Source organism: Miniopterus natalensis, chromosome 3, assembly GCF_054644295.1.
Source record: "Miniopterus natalensis isolate mMinNat1 chromosome 3, mMinNat1.hap1, whole genome shotgun sequence".
NCBI classification, from domain to species: domain Eukaryota; kingdom Metazoa; phylum Chordata; class Mammalia; order Chiroptera; family Miniopteridae; genus Miniopterus; species Miniopterus natalensis.
Window position 1 is genome coordinate 74,738,189 of NC_142083.1, and position 21,229 is coordinate 74,759,417.

General features: G+C 43.9%; 1 protein-coding gene across 5 annotated transcripts in view; it reads left to right on the top strand.

The window, feature by feature from the left end:
* Window positions 1-21,229, top strand: part of CUX1 (cut like homeobox 1) — a 336,917-nt gene that overhangs the window by 52,041 nt on the left and 263,647 nt on the right. The window lies entirely within an intron of this gene.

Genomic DNA, 21,229 nt, shown 5'->3' on the forward strand with positions numbered 1-21,229 from the left:
CTGTCCTCTGTATTTATACTATCAGCTTGAATATCTTATTCACTGTGACAATTTCAAATCCTAAACTGCATGCATGAATGAATGAATGAGTGAATGAATGAATCAGGCCCATTCTGTCCTTTCTTCCCAGGATCTGGCACATAAAAGATGGTCATTTAAGTTTGCTGAATTTATGTAATCAATCCTCATAAAACACTACCAAGTTGGTATCACTCTTATTTTACAGATTAGAAAATTAAGACTCAGAAAGAAAAAATTTCCCCTGAGGATCATTTGTGGAAGAAAACACCCCCATTCTCTAGGTCCACTGTCTTTTTCCCTACACCACAACTTTGTCTCCAGGTGCACATTAGTTGTTGTTTTTTTCTCCTTTAATTTTTTATGTACTTTGAGCTTTAAAGGACTCATGAGATAAACTTGGGAAAAATAAAGCAGTTTTTTTCTTCTAAAACATCCAGTGCATGTGAAGTGTTCAGGAAATAATTTCTTAGAAGAAGGAGCTCTGCAACTGCAAATACAATATTTTTGCTGCTCGTATGCAGGGTACTGGAACTCTCCTTTAATCCAGATGATTGGAGATGCTCTGTTTCCTGGATACTTAAGCTTTTCCACCTCTGCTTAGCTTAGCCAGGGCTTCAGGGTCTTTGGAGCAGAGACCCAGCTGCCCTGAAAGATGAACCAACTATTCCTGCTGGTGTGTGGCAGGGTGACCCCAAGGGTTTGGGGAGAGGGAAAACCTGTGGCAGAAACCCACTGGGAGAAGGAGAAGAGAGTGCTAGGAAAAGCATGAGGTCACAGATCAACAGGTCACACAGATCAACAGGTGCTAGTATGGGGGGCTTGTGGGATAGCAGATAGGCCTGCCATTGTTCAGAAAGGGGTGATGGGAGTCTCTCGGCTCAGAGTAGGAACCATACCCTGGGGTAGGAGGGCACTGGTCAGAGAAGGAAAGGACATTATTTTCAGGGGCACCAGTGGTCCTAATCCTAGGTGGTTTACAGGAGGGCTCCTCCCCGTCCCTAGGGACTCCCTCTCCCTTTCCCCCTCTCCCTCCTGCCTTAGATCAACACTAGCTGGACAGTCGACCCTGCTGTCTGTCCTGGGCAGAGTGCCTTGCAGAGTCCTGCACTAGATTTATTCTTGAGATTAGAATGAAACATCCATCTTATGCTTTTAAGTTGCTGCTTTTGTGGGTCAGCATGGGGGGAAATGGTGGGTCTCTCTTATAAAACATATATAAAGGTTGGTGTGAAAAGTAGAAGCTTTATTCTATTTTGTGTATTTTCACAACACAAATCTACCTTTCTACTTTCTGAATTTATTTATTGGAACTATCATTTAATCATTATGTACTTAATGAATTGGACAGGTTAACCTTGAACCTTTTCATGGCTGTGGTTATTACCATCTACCCCTTCTCACTTTACATGCTAACAAGATCTTTTTTTATTTCTGAAGTGTGGTTTGACATTGTTTAAGCTGTTGCTTGCTTATTTTTGACTCTCTTGTCACTTAAGTAAGATGTCTTAATTCTTTAGTGTTAGATCACTTAGCAGAATTTTTTGCTTGCCTTTTTTTTACTTATTAATATGTTTTTGTATTGTGTTTTGAACATGTTCCTGTGGAGGCATCTTTTAGAATTACTGTAGATCCTGTAATTATGTTCTCAAAGATGTTTGTTAGATATAGATACCAAAACCACTTTAACTATTTTATTTAGAACTGTAATCCAGGGAAGTGGCTGTTTGCAATGAGCTTGAGTCTGGGACTGGATCCTCCGAGAATGCAGAGCAGAAGTGGAGACACACTTACAGATCAGGGTGGACTTCTAACCTGCTTTAGGTGCTGTGGAGAATCCACAGATAAGTAAGGCAGCTGCTGTCATCTAGGAGCTGTGCTGTAGTACGGCCAAGAAGGCCCACTGATAACTGAAAACTACACAGAATTTGACACAGGCTCCAAAGAATGCAGATGAGGGAGAAATAGTTCTGATTGGGGTGGGAGAACAGGGGAGGATTCATGGAGATGGTGGCATTTGAATTCCAAATTTGAAGTTGTTGGGTTCAAATATTAATTTGGAGGCAGGAATCCTTTACTCCTCCCCACCCCCAATTCAAAGAAATTGTGACATTTTGATTTTTAAACCAGTTGGTCTTGGGTGTTGAAATTCTGTATGGAGAATATCTGCTAATTTTTTTTGTCTCCTTCATTACGTAGCGTCAATAAATGTTAAATTGAATTACTTCTAAGGCTTTGTTGTTGTTGCTGTTAATTATCTGGGCTGCTCTATTTTGTTTCCCACAGACTACAGACTGGAAGCCCCGGGTCGGTGGGGGTGGTGCTCATTTTAGTTTTTGTTCCCATAAACCGACCCGTCAGAGGTGGGGACTCACTAAATGCTTGTTGAATGAGTCAGAACCCGGAACGTGTTTTTTGAGTTTGTCCCTATTCTGTACCTCTCCTTGCTCTGAGCTGGCTGGTGGCAAGCTGGGGACAGATGAACTTAAGAAAACTGCATCTAGAAGCAATTTGCTGGTCACATTCTTTCAATTTTAGGTCTAGTATTGTTCCTTTCCCTCCCATTTGGTGAAGTGGTGTAATGCTTTAGCACATTTTAAATAAGATTACACAAGCTGCTGTTAGTTGGCATCAAGTGTCTTTTAATCTGGAGAGAAAATGTTGCCTCCTTCATTTGCAAAACAGAGTGTTTCTGGCACCATATTTCAGAGTGTCTTCTGGTGGTTCAGTTTTTCAAAACGTACTGTGGGCCTCTAATTACCCTCACTTAGTCGCCCAGGGCAGAAATTGCCGCTTCAACAAGAAAATTTTGTAATGAGCCGGAGGAAATGGGCTTGTCGTCACTATGTTATACACAGCCTAAAAAATATATGTGGATTTTTATTTCATGAGAATGTGACAGTTTAATTGGAAAATGTTGTTAAAACGTGTTTTCCCTTCCCATCAGTCTGTTGTTAGTGCTTATATATCCCAGCTAGAGTCAGTTAAAATTGGTGCCCTTTCCCAAAATACTTTTTTTTCCTTCATTTTTTGTGTAGAATTTTGTGATGCTAAAATCTATTTTTGTTTAATTAGGCCCTGGAAGAAATTGAAGGAGAGCTGTATTTAAAATTTCAGACCATTAAAGCCCCTGAAACTATCATAGATGAAAGGCACAAAATTAACTTTAATATTTATTATATGAATAAAACCAATAGGGAGAATATTTCCAGAAACCCTTTCTCTTTTTCCTTCTTCCCACGACTGACTGAGTTAATAGCAGACCTGAAAGCAGGCATGCTTGCTACTTTTTCTTGTTCTGTTATTAGGAAATAACTCTTAAGAGGGAACAGAAACTCTCAGTCTCCTTGTATTTTGGGGCCAGGTCGTAAACTTTATAACTCACTAGTATAATAAAATGTTTGTTGATAACATAATCATATTTTGTTCTCTGATAGAACAGTCCTAATTTCTACTTTTATTGGAGTTCCTTTTAAAATTTTAATTTCGAAGACAAAACCATGTGCGAAGTGCTTGCCTCATAAACGGCAAGTTCTTAAAACATCAGCTCCAGGGCTGTGGAATCAAGCTGGCTGACTACTGGCCCACGAGGAGCTTGGTAGGAAGCATGTTTTGGGCACGGCCTATGAATGTCTTTCATCTTTTGAACTGCCATACCCCATTTGGGCTGTGGATTAGCTCAAGACACTTGTAAAAAAATGGACAGACCTAGTTGCATCAAATGAAGACTATGGGCAGAAAGAAGAGGAGATCTCTGCCTAGCTCCAGCGCTAGTATTTCTCCTGTACGTGCCCGATTTCCCAAATTGGATTGGCTGTTGTGATGGAGAAGATTGTCAGCACTATGTAAATGAGAAGTGAAAGTGCATCTCATGCAGATAATTTCTATGTAGATAATTTGCCATAAAAATTTATATTGCCGTCCTTAAAACCTTCAGAGATTTAGTCTGTCTAGGGAAAGGTGATTTATATGGTATTAAAACACTTTTTATGTTCCAGTCCTTTAGATTTAATGTTTATTGCCTATAAAAATGAAATCTTCTTGTGGATATTTAAAAGTTTTGGTACTGTGTGAAATATATATTCAAGTTTGAATCTGAAACGCTTTGGCGATATAAATAAGTGGCAAATTCTCGTGCTGCCATTGGTGCCCATGTCTCTGCTTTGCACACTTAGGAGGTTGCACAGGTATGTGTCTTCTCACCATGGTAATGTTGCCGGGTAGGAAAATGTCTCACGTGGGGATTTTGGTTTTTTTGTTTTAATTCAAATTAGCTAACAAGTCTAGAAGTATTATAATTCCTCAGAAAATTATGCAAGGTGTGACCAGAATTTCATTCATATCTGTAGAGCTGCATAAATTATGGCCCAGGTTTTGAAGAATGGATGTGCTTTGGCAATGCATATCAAGTGCAGAGAAGTTTGGGGACTTTGACAGGCCGTCAGATTCATAAGCAATGGTAGGCCTTAATGCTAGTCTTAAATAAAACTCTTACGGAGAAATCCAGTAGGGCAGTGCTGCTGGGGAGGGGAACCATTAAACATTTTGGGGGCTCCTGAAGGATGTCTTTTGAACTGATAGCCCTGACGAGGACCTGGTTTGATTGTGAAGTAAAGCATGGTTTCTGAAGCCTTAGAGTGTGCTTTGCTGGTCCGGATCCCATCTGACTAGCCACTGGAGTGCAGGGATGGTGGCCTTGCTGAGCCTTACGACCCAAGCGCCTGTCCCAGGTTGAGCCCTGGTCAGCTTTCCAGGTTTTTCCAGGGAAATGTTTTTCCTGGAGATTTGCAGGAAAAGGTGGAGCTAATTAGCAAGGCCACCCCATTATAGTCACAGTGGGAATTACAACTGCAGGTAGTTGGGAAACTGGTCCCAGTAGTTGGAGTGAGCCGCCTGAAGTAAGCCACTGGGTGTGGAGACTTTGGTCGGGCTCCCAGATTTTGATACTATTGGCAGCAACGGAACTTGAGATTTTGAAATTGCTGTGATGGGATGTTCTCACCTGTACAGTGGAGAATACTCATTCATAGGTGGGGTGTATGTGTCAGTAAGCTTCATTGTGTAGCTGCCCCATGGAAGGGTTTGGCTCAGCCTCCAAGGGCAAGATGAACCTGCATTCTTAAAGAATTTTAGGGAAGTTAGATGGAGAGAGCCACTGAAATTCTGGCCCCTCAAGATGGAACTTAAGTGGCTTCCTCCAGTAATCTGATAGTCAAAACCTGTCCACTAAGATGTCACTGCAACTGAGCTTTCACGCAGACCCAGTCAAAAGATAATGACTGTTGCTTAACTATTATAATCCTGAAACTGGTGGCAGTATGTAACGGGACAGATTACTGATAACTCAGGGGCCACATTTTCTTGTATCACAGGTAAAAGTGAAGCAAGGCAAATGCCTCAGGGTGGCAGACTGCAATCCACAGCCTCCCTACTTTCAGCTTTCCTTAACCCACACAGGTGGCTTTCTGGACCGGGTAGCTTAGTTAGTGACAGGTGAGGCTGGAGAAGGGGAGGAGATATAAAGATTACCACCAGACATTTGGGAACAGTCTTGACTAGAGACGGTGTGTAATCAGTATACATTTGTTGAAAGGTAAACGTGTGTGTGCGTGTGCAGTGACAGTCATGTCTCTGAGTAGGGAGGGGATGAAGCAACACCATAGTCAGTTCTGTGTAAAAAAAAAAAAAAAAAAAAGCCAATGACCAGATTGCTAGCATTGCTTCTGATATTTCGGTGCACTCCTCAAGAAGGAATCGTGAGCTCACCAACTTTGGAACTCTTCTCTGTCAGTGTGAACTAGATTTTCTGCAAGGAATTTGAACACTCAGACTTTCAGTGACAGTGTGTGAAGTGAGGCCAGTTACAGAGCGACATCTACTAATATTTTTGGAATAAAGCAGTTGCTAAAATTAACTCCAGTCTGAAACTTGATGGATTCTCAGTCATAGAATTAACAGGTTTCAAATGAAAAAAAAAAAATGAGCTGGATTAAAAATAAATATTTATGTTGGAAATTTGTTAGTCTGTCCCTAACAAACTGAATACGAAGTTTTTCACTTCAGAGAATTTGTCCGCCGTTTTGTATCCATGGGAGAAGTGCATATTCATAATGTATAGACCATTAGCTGTTACCCACCCCCAGCAACCTCTCATGAGCGGTTAGCATTGTCATTTATGCCTCAGCATTGTCCTTTATGCCAGCAGTCAGTCCACAGGAAGAGTACGATGCACCCTGCTCGTGGGCTTCTGAGCTGACTTGGATGATCAGTAAGTTACGCACCTGCTACTACGTACGAAGTACCTAGTACACAGGAGGGTGGTCTCCTTTCAACCAACACATACAATTCCTCGAGTCTTACTAGGCCTTACTCTGTATTTATATCAGGTAAACTATTTAGGACACCTCTGTGTGTCTCATTTTATTTGTAATGAGGTTTTACTCTATCCCTGCCCATCTCTGCCCTCTCAGTGACAGCACAGAGTTTTACATTGTTTGATATTAGACATTCGTGGTTTAACTCCCTTAGAAGCCTTAGCCACTCTTGGGTGTGTTGGGTTAACATAGCAAGAAAAGAACAAGGGGCTCTTTTATAGGAATTTCGAGGTTCTGCCCTCAGTTAATTAGAAGATTTCTAACAGTGACAAGTGAGTTAGGCTCTCTTATTTTGTCCGGTTTAAGGATCACACGTGGGTCATTGTTGTTTATTCTTTCATGTCCAGTTTCAGTGTTGAATAGCACCCAGAATGTGGCATGGCCAGCTCACTGTCATCCCCAGATCTCAGTAGGTTTAACTGTAGGAATTGGAAATTGAGCATTCAAATTTATTTTAGTGTGCATGCATTTCAAGAGAAACTTATGTTTCTGAATTTATTTAAGTAGCAATAGTAATGCAGAAAGCTGTATTGTATCAATAGTTTTTGTTTTTAAAAAAATCCTTACCCACGTGTCACTGTAGTGCCAGTACTATGAAATAAATAGCTGTGAGATCCAGTAGCACACCCAGATCTGCCCCATCAGGCCGTTCTGGCAGCCGACAGCTGGGTTAGGGATCCAGCAGGGTGAGGTCACCACGGGAAGGGCAGATGTACTATGAGGGGAAAGCCCATTCCCCGCTTTCAACCACAAATGTCTTTTGATAACTAGTAAAATTGGCAAGCAGGATGATTGAAAACATGTGAGAGGTAACTGGATCTAAGTTTCAAGTAGTACATATTTGAAAAGTTTTCCCCAATGTAAAAGTTACTCTTTAAGAGCCTTAAACTAATAAAAACAAGGAAATTCCATGTTACGGCTGCCACTCGGCCTTTCCATTTTTATTCCAGCAGTCAGATTTGACAGGTCCGATGCTGATTGGCTCTGGGACCCCTGTGAGCATTTAAAGCAGGGAGGAGGCAAGCAAAAGCTGGCAACAGCTGGGATGGAGAAAGTCTCCACTGCTTTTCAGTGCCAGGCTCATAATTCCACTTTAGTATATCCTATTTTCTGTCCTTGTGGCTGCTTCCTATATTTATTCACTGAAGGGAATTCAAGATTCTTTCAGAGACAAGTCTTGTTTCTTTCCTTTTTCTTGCTCTCATTGCAGATTTTACTGGGTAGCTACCCTCTCAGTAGGTGTTACGGCTGGACCCCTCTTGCCCTTGAGGGTCTGTGACCTTCTTTCTCGTCCTGTGTCTCCTCCCTCTAATTCATTCTTCCTGTTGCTCTAAGAATGATCTTTCTGAAGATCTGCAGTGATTCTCAGTAGCCTGGAGAGTCAACAACACATTGACTCAACATAGAGTCAAATGCACCTTCAAAGCTTTGATTAGATCTACCTCCACCTTTCTTAGTGATCCAACAAATAAGTAAGTTTGGCCCTGGAGACGCTACTGTCTTGCCTTTTTTCAAAGCACCAGCAACTTGAGGGAACTGCCCATACCCTGGTGAGGAGGAAAGAAAGAGGGGACTACAGAAAAGGAGAACTGGAGGATATGAAGACCAACTTCACCTGCTCCACAGCTAAGACATAATCGCAGAACCTTAGAAGAGGAAGGAACCCTAGACCTTCTTCCCTGTGCCCCTGGTGCCCACTGTCCCCATGTCAACCCCAAGCCTTTTGTACTTTTGAGAGCATTCTTTTGTAGTGGAGGGAGCAGGTGTAGGTGCAGAAAATAGCCTTCTGAATCTCATTTTATACATGTGTGATCTTGGTCAGGTTGCCTTAACCTCTGAACCTGTGTCCTCACTCATTGGCGGAATGGGTGTACTGACCATGTTAGCATTGTTATGTTAATAAAAAATAACAAAAGTTGTAAAGCAAAAGTCAATAAACCAGCTGCAGCTGTTTTTATTACCTCTGCCTATCCTATGCCTTTTGGAACTCTCCCCCCCCCCCCCCCTTGAAATTTCACCTATCCTTAAGGCCATCTCTTTCTACCTTTCCTAGGAAGTCTTCCCTGACCCTCCTAACAGAAAGTCATCTCTCTTCTTCTCAACTCCCAGTAGTCTCGGTACCTCTCCTGTAGCATCCTGCCTTACATCATCCAATTATTTTACCAAGTTGTAAGCACTTTGAGCACCAGTGCACTTTGTTGGCCCTTTGATGCCCTGTCTGGCCCTGTCCCCCATAATGAGCCCAGGAGGAGGATGCCTCTGATGAGTGGACAGTAAGTTGACCAAGGGGCTGAGTGGTAGAGGGGCAGTTTCCTGGAGCATTTGGGCATCATAGTTGTCTTCTGGGAGTGAAGCCTTGGGTTTCCTTTGGCTGTAGCTTCACATAGGTGTCAAACTTAAACAGGCCATATCTTTTCTTCTGAGAGTCTTTGGGATGCAGGCAGATTCTTCACGATCCCATTGGGCCTCCATGATTCAGGTGTTCCCACTGCAGCTGAGCTTTTTCTCTTGGTGATTATGTGTAGTTTCTTTAGTATAATACAAGTGTATAGAAATCCAGTGAAACCCATTGAGCAGACACTTAAGATGGGGATATAGCTAGTATTCAACTAGCAAATCATCTTTTGTCTTAGCTTTTGTTGAAAATCTTGATGAAATATATTGCTGTGCTTTTTACTAAACATAATTGATAGTTTTTGTTTTTGATGATTGAAGATCTTGATTATCATTTCAGATCTATGGCAAGAGTTTCTTTATATTTACATTAACTTGGCAGAATCAAATATTCGCTGGCATAGAGGACAGTGTCTGCTGCTTGTACATCACTGCCTGTGGCTTCCTGCCTGTGATGGAATGACATGGGCAGAGAAATAGCTGGGGAATGTAACCAAGGCCTCTTGGCCAGAGTTGCTTCCTGAAGCCGCAGGGGCAGTGTCCCGGAGTCCAGCTCTCTGGCTGGTATTGCTGAGAGGATGATGGGGTGGGTAGGAGGTGTCCCTTTGTAGATCACACTCTAGTGGGAGCTGTCTTTTATCCCTAAACCAGATCAGAATTCTCTCCTACCCCCTTCCCCTCAAGAAGTCACAAGAGATACAAACATAGAGTACCAAGAATGGAAGATACCGAGAAATGTTATTCATGGGCTAAAACAAGTGACATTTTGCTAAGTTTGGAAGAGAAAAATCCTTGATGCCTTTGTATTTAAGAAATGAACATCTAGAGTTAGGGAAAAACAGGTGATGAAAACCTGAACTTGGAGCAGTCACAGAGAGATTGGGAATGATTTGTAATTACCGTTAATTTTCTGCCTCAAGAACTACCTTCTCTCCTTCCTCCTCCCCCTGTGGGGTCTCACAGAGACCATGGAGACAAGACCTGGATGAATGGGGGCCATCCATGCCGGGACAGAGCTTGGAGGGTGTTGGGAGCTGCACTGGCTTAGGGCCCTGGGTGCAAATGAATATCAGAACCCCATTATATAGCTGGTAGCAGTTTGTTGTTATTGTGCTTGTGAATTGTGTTCTCATCCTTCAGTGTGAGTTTAGATAGTTAGCAATAGCTCTTCAACTGGCTTTATAAAGTCTTGAGTTAAAGAGCCCCTCCAACTATTTTTTAGAAAGCTCCCTGGACAGGGTGGAATGCAGTTGGCAACTGGAGTCACCACTCCAGTGCCCAGAGTGGGTAGACTGGTAGCAGCAGCACTTCCAGGGCAGCTCATGAAGCAACCCGTTTTCCTCCCTGGGTGTCCCTCACATCTAGTATAGCTAGAGGTGAAACTCTTTTGAGGATTTAAGTGGTCCCTTTAAAACCACATTTCTGCTCTTGGCACCAGGAGCCCCTCATGTAGTGTCACCTGTTGGCACCCAGAACCCAGGTTTCCTGATAGCGGCCAGCAACACTGGTGCCAGGAGAGAGTGAAGGAATCACACGCTGCATTCACATTCCCTACCATACGAGTGTCATTCTGCCAGGCCATCTGGCTGGCAGCAGCTCTCAGCCAATGGCAGGATGCTATAAACCAGGCTCGCTGAACACCCGAAATCTTGAAAATTAACTGCAAAAATAAAATCAGAGCTGGCTCAGAGGTGGCATCTCTTGGCCTGACATAAGCTCAGATAAACCTGCTCTGCATTGTTGATGGATGGCTGTTACTGGTTTGGTTTTTCCCAGCAGCTACTTGGCATCTTTTGACTTTTACTTATAAATTCCAGGCAAAAACATTTTGAGAGCTTTTGGGAGTTTTTATTTGCTAATTAAAATGTGAGAAGGAAATGCAGCTACAGGTAGAGCTCTAGTGCAAGCCACAGCTGTGATTTTAAAAAAAACACAAAACCTGACAGTTTCAAAATGAAGTTATTAGCACTTCACCTATAACTGTGATAGCTTTTAACTTTCATGATCTGTCTCTTAAGCGCCCCCACCCTTGGAGTATACAAAAGGGGAGCTGAGTGAGGAAGTTGGAGGAAACCTAATTCTTGCAGAAGATAAGAACTACCATTTCTATGGAACTTTTTTTTTAACCTATAAGAGTTTTTCTTATTCTTTATGTCATACAGTTTTTCAATAACCCTATGAGCCAGGGTAGGTGATATATTTTATAGATGAGAAAACCAAGGCTCAGGGCATCTTGGTGACTTGTCCAAATTCCTGTAGTCAGGATGGAGCTGGATCTTCCGAACTTCTACTGCTTGCTTTCTAGACTTCACTCATACCAGAAGAGACAGGGCTGCATGAAAAATCACCTAATATTGCATCACGTGTTCTACTACTTGCAAAACAAATAAAACATACTCTGATTATAAAAATCACATTCAGTCACTTGCCCCCCAAATCCAGTCCTGTATTCCTAATAACGCCACAGTGCCTCTGTCCCAGCACAGGCACTGATGGTTGGCCTGATTCACAGCCGTGGCTGTGCTGGCAGATGTTTGTGGCTGGGATAGCCCAAACAGAGCGAGAGAGCTGTGGGGCAGCGGGTAGTTTTGCCGCCAAGTGTTTTCCCAGAGAAGTGGAAGGGAACCTTTGCCAGAGTGGCTGGTGCCCTAACAAATTGATTCCTGCCAAACAATAGAAATAAATATTTTCAATTGACAGAAATTTTGGCTCTAAAAGTATTCAAATTAAAGGCTTATTTCTGAAACAAATACTTTAGGAGGAAAACATTTACCAGTGTAGATGAGATCAGAGTTACTCATTTTGGCAGTGGCATAATTATTTTTGTCATTAAAACGCATTTTTTTCTGCCCCTGCCTCATTTTTAACTGCCTGTTTCCTGGGGAAAGTCAAGTACGTTAGTTACGCTAAAGTTTGGGAAAGAAGCGTTGTGGTTTACTGCAAAAAGCCTCCTCTTACACAGTGCTGGTTATGCAGGTCTGGATTGGAATCTTGGCTCTACTTCATGGTGTGATTTGGGCAGAACCAGTCGGCTCATCATCAGTTTCCTGAGTATGTGAAATGGGCAGCAGTGTCTGCTTTGTAACAGTAATGTCACCCTCAGAACCTGGAGAGTTGTTCTAGACCAGCACTGTCCAGCAGAACTTCCTGTGTCGATGGATTGTTATATCTGCTCCATCAATTATAGTTGTCACTAGCCCTCAAAATGTGGCTACTGCAAAGGAAAAACTGAATTTTAATTTATGCAGCCATATGTGGCTGGTGGCTACCATTTTGGGTAATGCAGTTCCCATTTGTCCCTCTCATTTAATTAATTGGTCCCTGATTCTCGTTAATTGGTTGACAGGTTAGCCCACTAAAGGTCTCTTTCCCCATTCCAAATGCAGTCGTGGGGTTTGGGAGTGTCTGTTCTCTCTAGCACCCGTCTCCTGTCCTGCAGCCAGAGCACTGAAGCAGTTCCATTGAGCTATGCAAGGGAATGAATGTTTTAGCCACAGGCAACCCCTCTGCTTCCTACATCAACCTTCATGGGTATGTAAAAATTTTAAGTTCCCATTTGGTGTTAAGATTTATCTCATAATATATACTAAGTATAAAGAAAAATGATAAATGCCATGGAGTCAAGGGACGTATTATTCCCTGGGCATTTGTTAGCAGGTAAATCACATACGTGCCCAACCTTGGTTTCCTCATTTGTGACATGGGACTAGGAAAGCTCCTGTGGCCACTTTTCTCCCAGGTTCATCCTGAGGCCCATGGGACTGTTAGTGCCAGCAGATCAGACCTCGGCAGTCCCTTCCCTGGTCCCCAGTGTGGGCCCTGCAGGGGAAGGTGGAGGCTGTGGCCTTGAGGGAGAACACAGTAGAAGCAGAAGACAAGGGACCCAGCCAAGGGGCCCCCATTTCAACCCAGGAATAAGGCAGTTAGAGAAGAAAGTGATAGAGAGCCCAGGCAAATGAGATAGCCAGACAATAAGGACCAACCCAGATGGCATGGTGGTGGGCTCATGAGAGGAGGTAAGGTCTTTTGGGCTCCTGGGAGAAGTACAGGATCTTAGAGGGGTGAGGCACTCCTGCCATTTGGAGCCGTGTGTGTCTGAAAGGCTGTGGCTGGCAGGCAGATTTAGTTTTGTTTTGCTATCCAGACAGAGAGCAGTAAAGAATGCTACTCAGGGAACAGACATTTTTGTAGCTCAAAACTGGTTAGATGTCAACAATTTCATATGGTTCAATTAATATGTAAAGCAGAGTTCTTTTGTTAGGGTTAAGAGACATTTTTTCCTATTCTGCAACAGCCCTGGGCTGTGTGTGCCTACTCTCAGTGAGAGGGGTCTCTATCCACCCATACTCCATTATGCATCACCGAGACGTGTCTCTCACGTCTCCCTGTTTAAATGCGAGTCTGGCAAGTACTGTATGTAGTGCCATGCTTGTTGGATACATCTGCATTTTTGTCTTTGCATAGTAGGTTTTCGACGGGGTAAAAAACAATCAAAAAACAAAATTTTGGTTCTATTGAAATTTCTTAATACTGAGGAATTCACAGAAAGACTGTATGAAAACTTTGTGCTCATAGCTTTTGTTAGGCCAATTTATTTTTATTCAATTTTATTTTCTGAGTGTGCCTTCACTTGATCCAAAATCAAAATTATACTAAAAAATGTACACTGAGAAACCTACCCCACCTCCGTCCCTTCCTACCTACACCATCCACAGCTATGCAGCCTTTAGATAGAAAGGCCACAGGTAGCAAGTGTATGTTGGAATAAATTGTTTCACTTGAATTTCCTAGATTGGGAATTAATATCAAGTCATCTTTCAGAATCATGAAAAGCTGAGTACATACAAGATGTATACTGTTTTAAGAGTTAAAAGGGGTATGAGAAAATAATCTTTATTCGAGGTGAGGTAAAAGGAAAATGAAACTAACATTATCACTCATGGCACCAGAATTTGATCTTATCTAATCCTCCTAACAGCTCTATGAAGCATGTATTAGTGTCCCCATTGTAGGTTAGGCTGCTGGGCTGGTCACAGAGCTGACAGGCGGTGAGAGTCCATATACACACTGGTCTCCCTCTAAACTGCAATGCAGGTTACCCCCTCCCCCAATTCCTCGTCCCAAACATTCTCTCCTTTCTCTGGGGTACTGGGAAACAGGACTCACCCTTACGCTGTAAATAAAGCCACTGTGCTCTACGAGATCTGGCCAGGAGGTTGCGTGGTTGTATTCCTATTATTTGCCTCCAGTCACCAAGATAGGAGAAGATGGCTGATTGTGCTGTACAGATTTCAGCAAGGCTGAAACACATAGTGTTTCTGATTAAGCCCTGGATAACTAGAAACTTGAAATATAGGCAGTCTCTTGCTTGTTCACACCCACGTTTTTGTTCCCTGAGTCAGAGAACCGCAAGGAGTGTTTAACCCAGAGAGGTCATTTCTTGTCCACCCAGTTCAGGCAGCATTTACTGAGCACCTACTGTGTGTTGGGCTCTGTGCTAGGTACCTTAGGAACCTCACTTTCCCTGCTCTGGGAAAAGCACTCCTTCCTTGAGTACCCCCTATTAGGATCTCCCGCTGGGGGCACAGAAGTGAAGCAGATTGTGGCCCATCTAAGGGGAAGAGCCTCAACAGCGAACCCCATGTATGCTTTGCTGCTCCCTATTTTCCTAAAAGTGCTGTTGGAATGGACTTTTCCTATTCCTCTGTTCCTTCTCCCCATTCTTACAGTGGAGCTATGATGAAAGTTACTTCCCAGGCTGCCTTGAGAGCTTGCCTGGGCTGCTTCAGCAGGGAGGAGCCCTTCTTAGCCATATACTTCTAATTCTTATTAAAGTAATACCATTCTACAACTTGACCCAGGATCATTTGAGGGTGAGTAAGAGGAGGGTGTGGGTCTCCTCCAGGATCTCCTTCCCTCTTCCTCAGCCATTCTTGCCTTCAAGACCTGGCTCTGGCAGCCTTTCCTCCTCTTCCTCCTCAGCCCCCATAGCCTCCTGAACTGTTCCAGACTGTTCTCTGCCATTGAAGGCCTCAGTGCTTGGATTGGCCTTTTTTTTTTCTTTTTTCTTTTGCAGCCATCTCTCTTTCCTACTGGAAGCCTTGCCAGTCTGCAGAGTTCTCAAATTTGTCCCCTCTCCTTATATTGGTCCCTTTGCCCAGAGTAAGTCCCTGTCGGCCCTCAGGCTCTTATTAAAGGTGTTATTTTTTCATGAAGCTGTTTCTGATTTTCTCCCAAGGAAAAGTAATCTCTCCTCCTTTGAGCCCTTTAGCACTTTTTCTTGGACTTCTGTTATAGCATTTAGTTTATTTTGCCTTTCTTTTTTTTAAGCTTATTCTTTCATGTCTCAAGTTTTGACTACCCACCTGTGATGTGCCCCAGCAGCACATAAAGTGCTGAGAATCCCGTAGTGTGCAAACCACAGGCCTTGCCAGAGCGTGCAGCCTACGGGACAGGGACATTAACCAGGCACACAGGCACACAAATGTGGAATTACAAACTAGGCTCTCTGCCTGAGGCACAGTTCAGGGAGTGGGACACACACCTCACAATCTCTTCTAGGCAGGGGAGGAGGGGGGAGGAGAAGTGGTATTTGAGTGGAGATCTGACAGTTTTGTGGAAGAGAGAAAGGAAAGGCTTTTAAAGCAGAGGAAACAGCCTGTGCTGAGGGTTTGAGGGAAAGGAGTAGACCCAGTCCTCTGGGGACACTAAAGGAAGACCAGCGTGTCAGTATAGGGGCCTGGTGGGCCCTCGGTGGTTTCATCCCAAGCCCCCTGGGAAGCCACTGAAGGCTTTTGAGTAAGAATGAGAAGCTCAGATTTGGGCTTTGGCATGGCATGTCCCCTTTCTTGTAGGATGTATGTGTGTATTCGGTCACCTTTACAGTTGTGTGGTAATTAACGCCCATGAGGGAATGAAGGGCTCCTTAATCTTACAATCAAACTGAACTCCTTGCAACTCCTTGTACATACTCCAATACCTCCTGCCTTCCTGCCTTTAATCACTGCTCTTTTTCGCCATTCAGTTTGCTTTTCACTCCTTTCCTTCTGCTGAGATTCTCCAGAGTTGCATGCAGGAAGGGTGGAAACTCACAGTTCAGGGCGGGATGGGATGGGTCTCCCTCTGTTCCATCTGTTCCATCTTTGCCACTTGCCCACTAGGGTCCCTGTTGGAGATCTGTCTAATTCTGTGGAAACTACAGCTTCCTGAGTGGAAATACTCACTGCTGGCCCACATGACTGACATCACATGACAATACTGTAGACATAATTCAGATTTTTGTATTACCTGGTGGTAAATCAGAGATAGTGAGTGGGAAAGTGGTAAATATTAAATGTCTGAAAAAAACACCCTTGGGAAATATGAGGTCAGACTTGGTTCTCTACTTAAACTTATAAAGTAAGTGAAAACATGAACATTTACTTTGGGAATTCTGCAAGGGTCTCCTTTAAATAGAGATCATTGTCAGTCCACACACTCATGAACAGAACAAAATGCACTTCCTGTAGTACCACGTAGGAGTACCTTTCTGGGAATGAGGCATTCATAGTCCTTATCAGTGCTTCAAAATGTATGTTGTCTCATTATGGGGGAAAAATGAGATTTTAAAAATGTATTGTTTACTTTTTAGAAGTAGTCATTATATTTACATGCTCAAAATTCAAAATGTGCAAATGGGTTGACGGTGAAAGGACCTCCAGGCCCCCCAGTGCCCCCACCTGTTCATTTTCCTCCCCAGGATAGGGAATGACAGCATCTTTTACTTGTGGAAACTTCCAGAGAGATTCTGTGTAAGCACATGACATGTGGTGTAGATCTGTGCACTAACAGTGGATGTCCTGGTCACTGTTTGGGGATATGACTGGGGAGTGGCTTTTGCATTTCTAATTGAACACAGTTGTTTTCACATTAGTACCAGCCTGCCTCTCAGCAGCCCCTGTCACCACTTCCATGTCTAAGCCAGGCTGGCCTCTGCTCACTGATGGCACTTTCCTGTCATGTGCCCCCACCCCATCCCCACTGGTACCCTAGAGGGACCTGACCAGGTTCCTCGTTCCTCTGAGCCCCGTTCTGGGTCTCTGACAGCACCTACCCCACAGGCTGTGTCAGGTACTCGATAAGCCCAGATAAAGAGGAGGAGGAGGGTAATGGGGACTGAGCCAGTCTCGCCCACAGGCCCCAGCCGAGATGGGCATCTTTCACAAAAATTTGAAGAGCTTTCTTGCTGGCAATTTGTTCTCCCTTTTCTACCTTCTGCTCCTGTTTTCGTTCCACCAGTCTGGTTCCTCTGTCTTGTCACTTTTCCTTGCCTGCCTGGTTTCTTCGGCTGGACTGTGAGCACCTGGAGGTCAGTTCAGGGTCAGCTTCCAATTCATCTATGCTGCCCTGCTGCCCCAGTCTAGTTGGGGATATTGGTGGCAGAATGAATTGAGGCCTGCTGTCAAATGCATGGATCTGATAGTACAGAAAAAGTTACCTTGATGGAGTACTTGACATGCATTATCTTTTTTAAAAAGTCTTTATTGTTGAAAGTATTACAGTTGTCCCCCTTCCCCCCTCCCCATCAACCCCCTGCACCCTACTCCCCCCACCTCCCCACCCCTACCCCTTCACTGCTCTATTGTCTGTGTCCATGGGTTATGCATATATGCATATAGTTCTTTGGTTAATCTCTTCCTGTTCCCCCCTCTTTCCTTCCTTCTGAGATTCATCAGTCTGTTCCATGCTTCCATTGACATGCACTATCTTAATTATCTCCAGAGAGGGAATTTTATTTGAATAAAGCTACCTGGTTACAGCAGAGATGGAGGCTGGATTTCAAGCTAGGGTTCTCTGAGGCCACTGTCTGAGGATTATGAGATGGTCATTGTAGGGGCCAGGGAGGGAGTGACAAGAAGGAGGCTGGTAGGTGAGCTTGGGCCATCCAATCCTTTCTAGCTAGAGCAGTTTCCATTTGTCCAGATGATTCTGTTTCTGGAAAGGAAATAGAAAATGTCATGAGGACTACCCGGTGCAGAAACCGTGGCTGGCCTTTTCCTTTTTGCACAAGTATTCTTTGTTTTCACTTATAAAGCCACTTTAAATACTTATATAAGATTTGCTGTTTGATTACTTTAACAGATAGACCCTAAATAAACACCAGACGAACTTTTGGGTTAAAGTTATCGACAATAAAAAGACAGTACTTGCATTGCTGATGCAGTTGGCCCGGTGATTTCTGTGTCAGCCCAGGGTGCTTGGGGACAGGGGGCCTCCTCTGCAGGCCTGGTCTGGGGCCTAGGAAGAGAGAGCCTCACAAAAGTGGCACTGCAGATACCCCTCAGATTAAAACAAGCAACTGACATACACACTTTAAAGACAAGCAATTCCAAACTTATCATTGACATTGTTAAAAGACCTGTTTTATTTGGGAAAGATTTTCCCCACAGTTTCTTTTAAATAGGCAGTTTTGTGGTTGCTGTTTATTTTTTTGTGTTTAATAAATCTTTAATCCTTGGCTGAGAGGCTGGGTTTCAGGCAGAGAGAAACTTAAAATGTTCGGAGCTTTGTCCTTTTAGGATCTGTCAGCAATGGAGAAAAAGCATGCCAGAAGTTATAATCCACAAGGAAAACAGGATTGCAGCCATCTACAGCTCTTCGGTAGTACCCCCATTTCATAGAATGAGGTGTCCCTGTGTGCACCAAACTCTTGGTTCTACAGCCAGAGGTCTTTTCCTGGACCTTGTCATTTCCTGACATCAGTCATCCCTTGGTCACTTAGAAAGAAAACTCCAGTTTCTCCAGGTACCATCCTTGCAAGAGGCTTTCTCAGTACTTTCTCCAGTTTTTTTGACCCAAGTTGGAAGTACCCATGGGTTTGCTCCCAACCTTATCAAATTCCCATCACCTCAGATCTGGGGCCATCGGGTGTTTCCAGCAGGAGAAGAGTTTTAAATAATTCTGAGGGGACACCCTCCTCTGCCCTTCCCAGGAAAGTCTGGCTTGGCTGAGTGGTGTTTTCTGTGACTGGCCACCTCCTCTTCGTTTGTAAGCCCCGAGACTGGCCAGTGCGAAGTGCGTTGGGCAAGAAACAGCTGTTGTTTTGACAAAGGATGTGCTTGCCCCACTTTTTGCATCACCAGAGTGAGTCAGGAGGTCATTGCCGAAGACCCTGGGCAGGTGGACCCACAGACCGTGAACACTCATATATGGGGTACATTATGTAAAATATATTTCTATAATTATATGTGTGTATTTTTTCACATTAGCAGGATTTTAAAAATTAATATATATTGCAGTTTTTCCTGTTAGGTAATCTGTGCATGTGGCAAAATAGCCAAAAGATATATACTGAAGAGCAAGTCCCCTCCTCCCTGGTGCTTCCTCAGAACCAAGGACAGTCACAAGTATCTTCTGTACCTTTCTGGAGATAGTTGAAGTTTATGCAAGCACATGTATAGAGATTCTCTTAAACAGTGTTAGCATTGTTTTGCGCTTTTTTTGCTTAAATATATCTTGAAGATCACTCCATCTCATATAATGCACATAGGACTGTATTTTTTTTGACCATTGCAGAATGATCCTTGAGTAGATACGCCAATATGCTATTGCTGAATATTTAGATTTGTTTGTTGTTTGCTTTTTTTGTTTCCCTTTGCAAGTTTTTTATGCCTTGCGGGTGTAGGGACTCTCCATACTCCTTTTCACATGTGACCGGTGACTCAGGGGCTGAGGGTTTGTATTTTAGGCCCCCACTGCCAGCTCCCCTAAACACATTGAATTCCCTTGTTAATGTGTCATTATATTTGACACTTTGAGTGTAGGCAGGCTGGGTAGATAATAAAACAGTATTTGGCTTATGTTTAATAGCTGTCTCCTCCCTTTGCGTTGTCCCCACAGCCTGAGAAACCTTGGTGTCCTTTAGAAGGATTTGGTGGTGTTTTTTCAAGAGAGCTGGTCAAAGATTATGAGGCTTAAACCTTACCAACCAAACTTGGGGAGATGACAGCTGCCCACCCCCACCCCCCATCTGTGGACGTTCAGTCTCTCCTCGCTGTGGCAATCTGTTTTCATGGTGGCTCGTGGCAGCATGGTATTAAATTTGGAGACCCCTGTTGGTTTCTCATGTGGACCTGCATATGCCTGCACGGGTGGGGAAGGGAGTGTGGCGGGCCCCTGAAGGGTGTCTGACTGCCAGCAGCATGTCTCTTCAGGCTCGCTGGCCCTGCAGCCCTGTGTTAAAAGGTGGGTTTGCCTTCCATCAAGCGACCTGTACCAGGTTTAGCCCTCCTCAGGCTCAATGATGGATCTGCCTGGGGGGCTCTCGGGGATAAGAGGGTCTCACAGACCTTGTGCTCTTCGACTTTTTCCAAAGCAACAGCCTCCCCCCCCCCCATCCCCTGCTGTCCCCAAGCTCCTCGCTTTGGTGAGCCCCCAGCATCCAGCACTGGGCCATAGAAGTCACCAAACACTGCTTATTTTATGCTGCCCCCTCCCCCCAAGCTCTGGAAGTAGGGTCCTTGATGAAAGCAGCCAGGGCTCTTTGTTTTTCTCTAAGTTTTCTGCGTCCATGTGTGATTGGAACGAAACATCAACTTTACTTTTTTTGTCATATTTCAGTATTGGCTTTTTCCCCCTTCTTGAAGTCTCCCTTTATAACTTCTGCTGCTGCTGCTTAAATATAGATGTCTAAGCCCTCCTCCTTACCAGATTGTTTATATTTTTGAAAAGCCTTCTGCTTATCTGCGATTGCTCTCTCTTCTCTATCTCTATCCCCACGTTACCACATTGCTTTCGGTTGCTCTTTTTTCCTGCCTTCACTTGACTGGGATGTGTTTCAAATGTGGTCTATCAAAATGTGCAGTGTTTCCCTCTTTGCTGCAGTAGCTTTGACATCTGTTCTTGAATTCTAGCCCACGTTACTCTTTTGGACTTGTTTGCCCAAGATTTGCTGTAATGCCAGAAACACTAAAGCGAAGAGTGCAGTATTCCTCCCCCCCCCTTTTAAAAACTGTCCACAGTTTCCAAGTCGATAGCATATTGGATGTTTGTTCCAGCACTCTGTCATCTCGTCTGGCAGTGGCCCACCCCATAGTGGTACGAGTGAAGTGTTCACCAGCAGGGCTTTCAGACTACTTCAGTATTTCCACCCAGAAGGGGAAAGCAGGTGGAACTTCATGAGGTGGGTGGAGGGTGGACGGAGAAACTTTTAACTGCTTCCTGGATGTCTCTGGATGGAGTTTCATCTTGATTTTACTTGCCTTTTAGCCTTTGATGGGGTCCTTGCACTGTTGTGCCAGCGCCTGGGGGGAATAGTCCAGACCATGGAGAAGCTACTTGGGGTGGCAACTTTAATCCTAAGCAGAATGTGCTAGTGTGTGTCTTTAAAATGGGCCTCTCAGTGGCTACAGGAATGTGTCCTTGAGCTCCTGCTGTCAGCCTGGAACACCATTCTGGGCCCATCT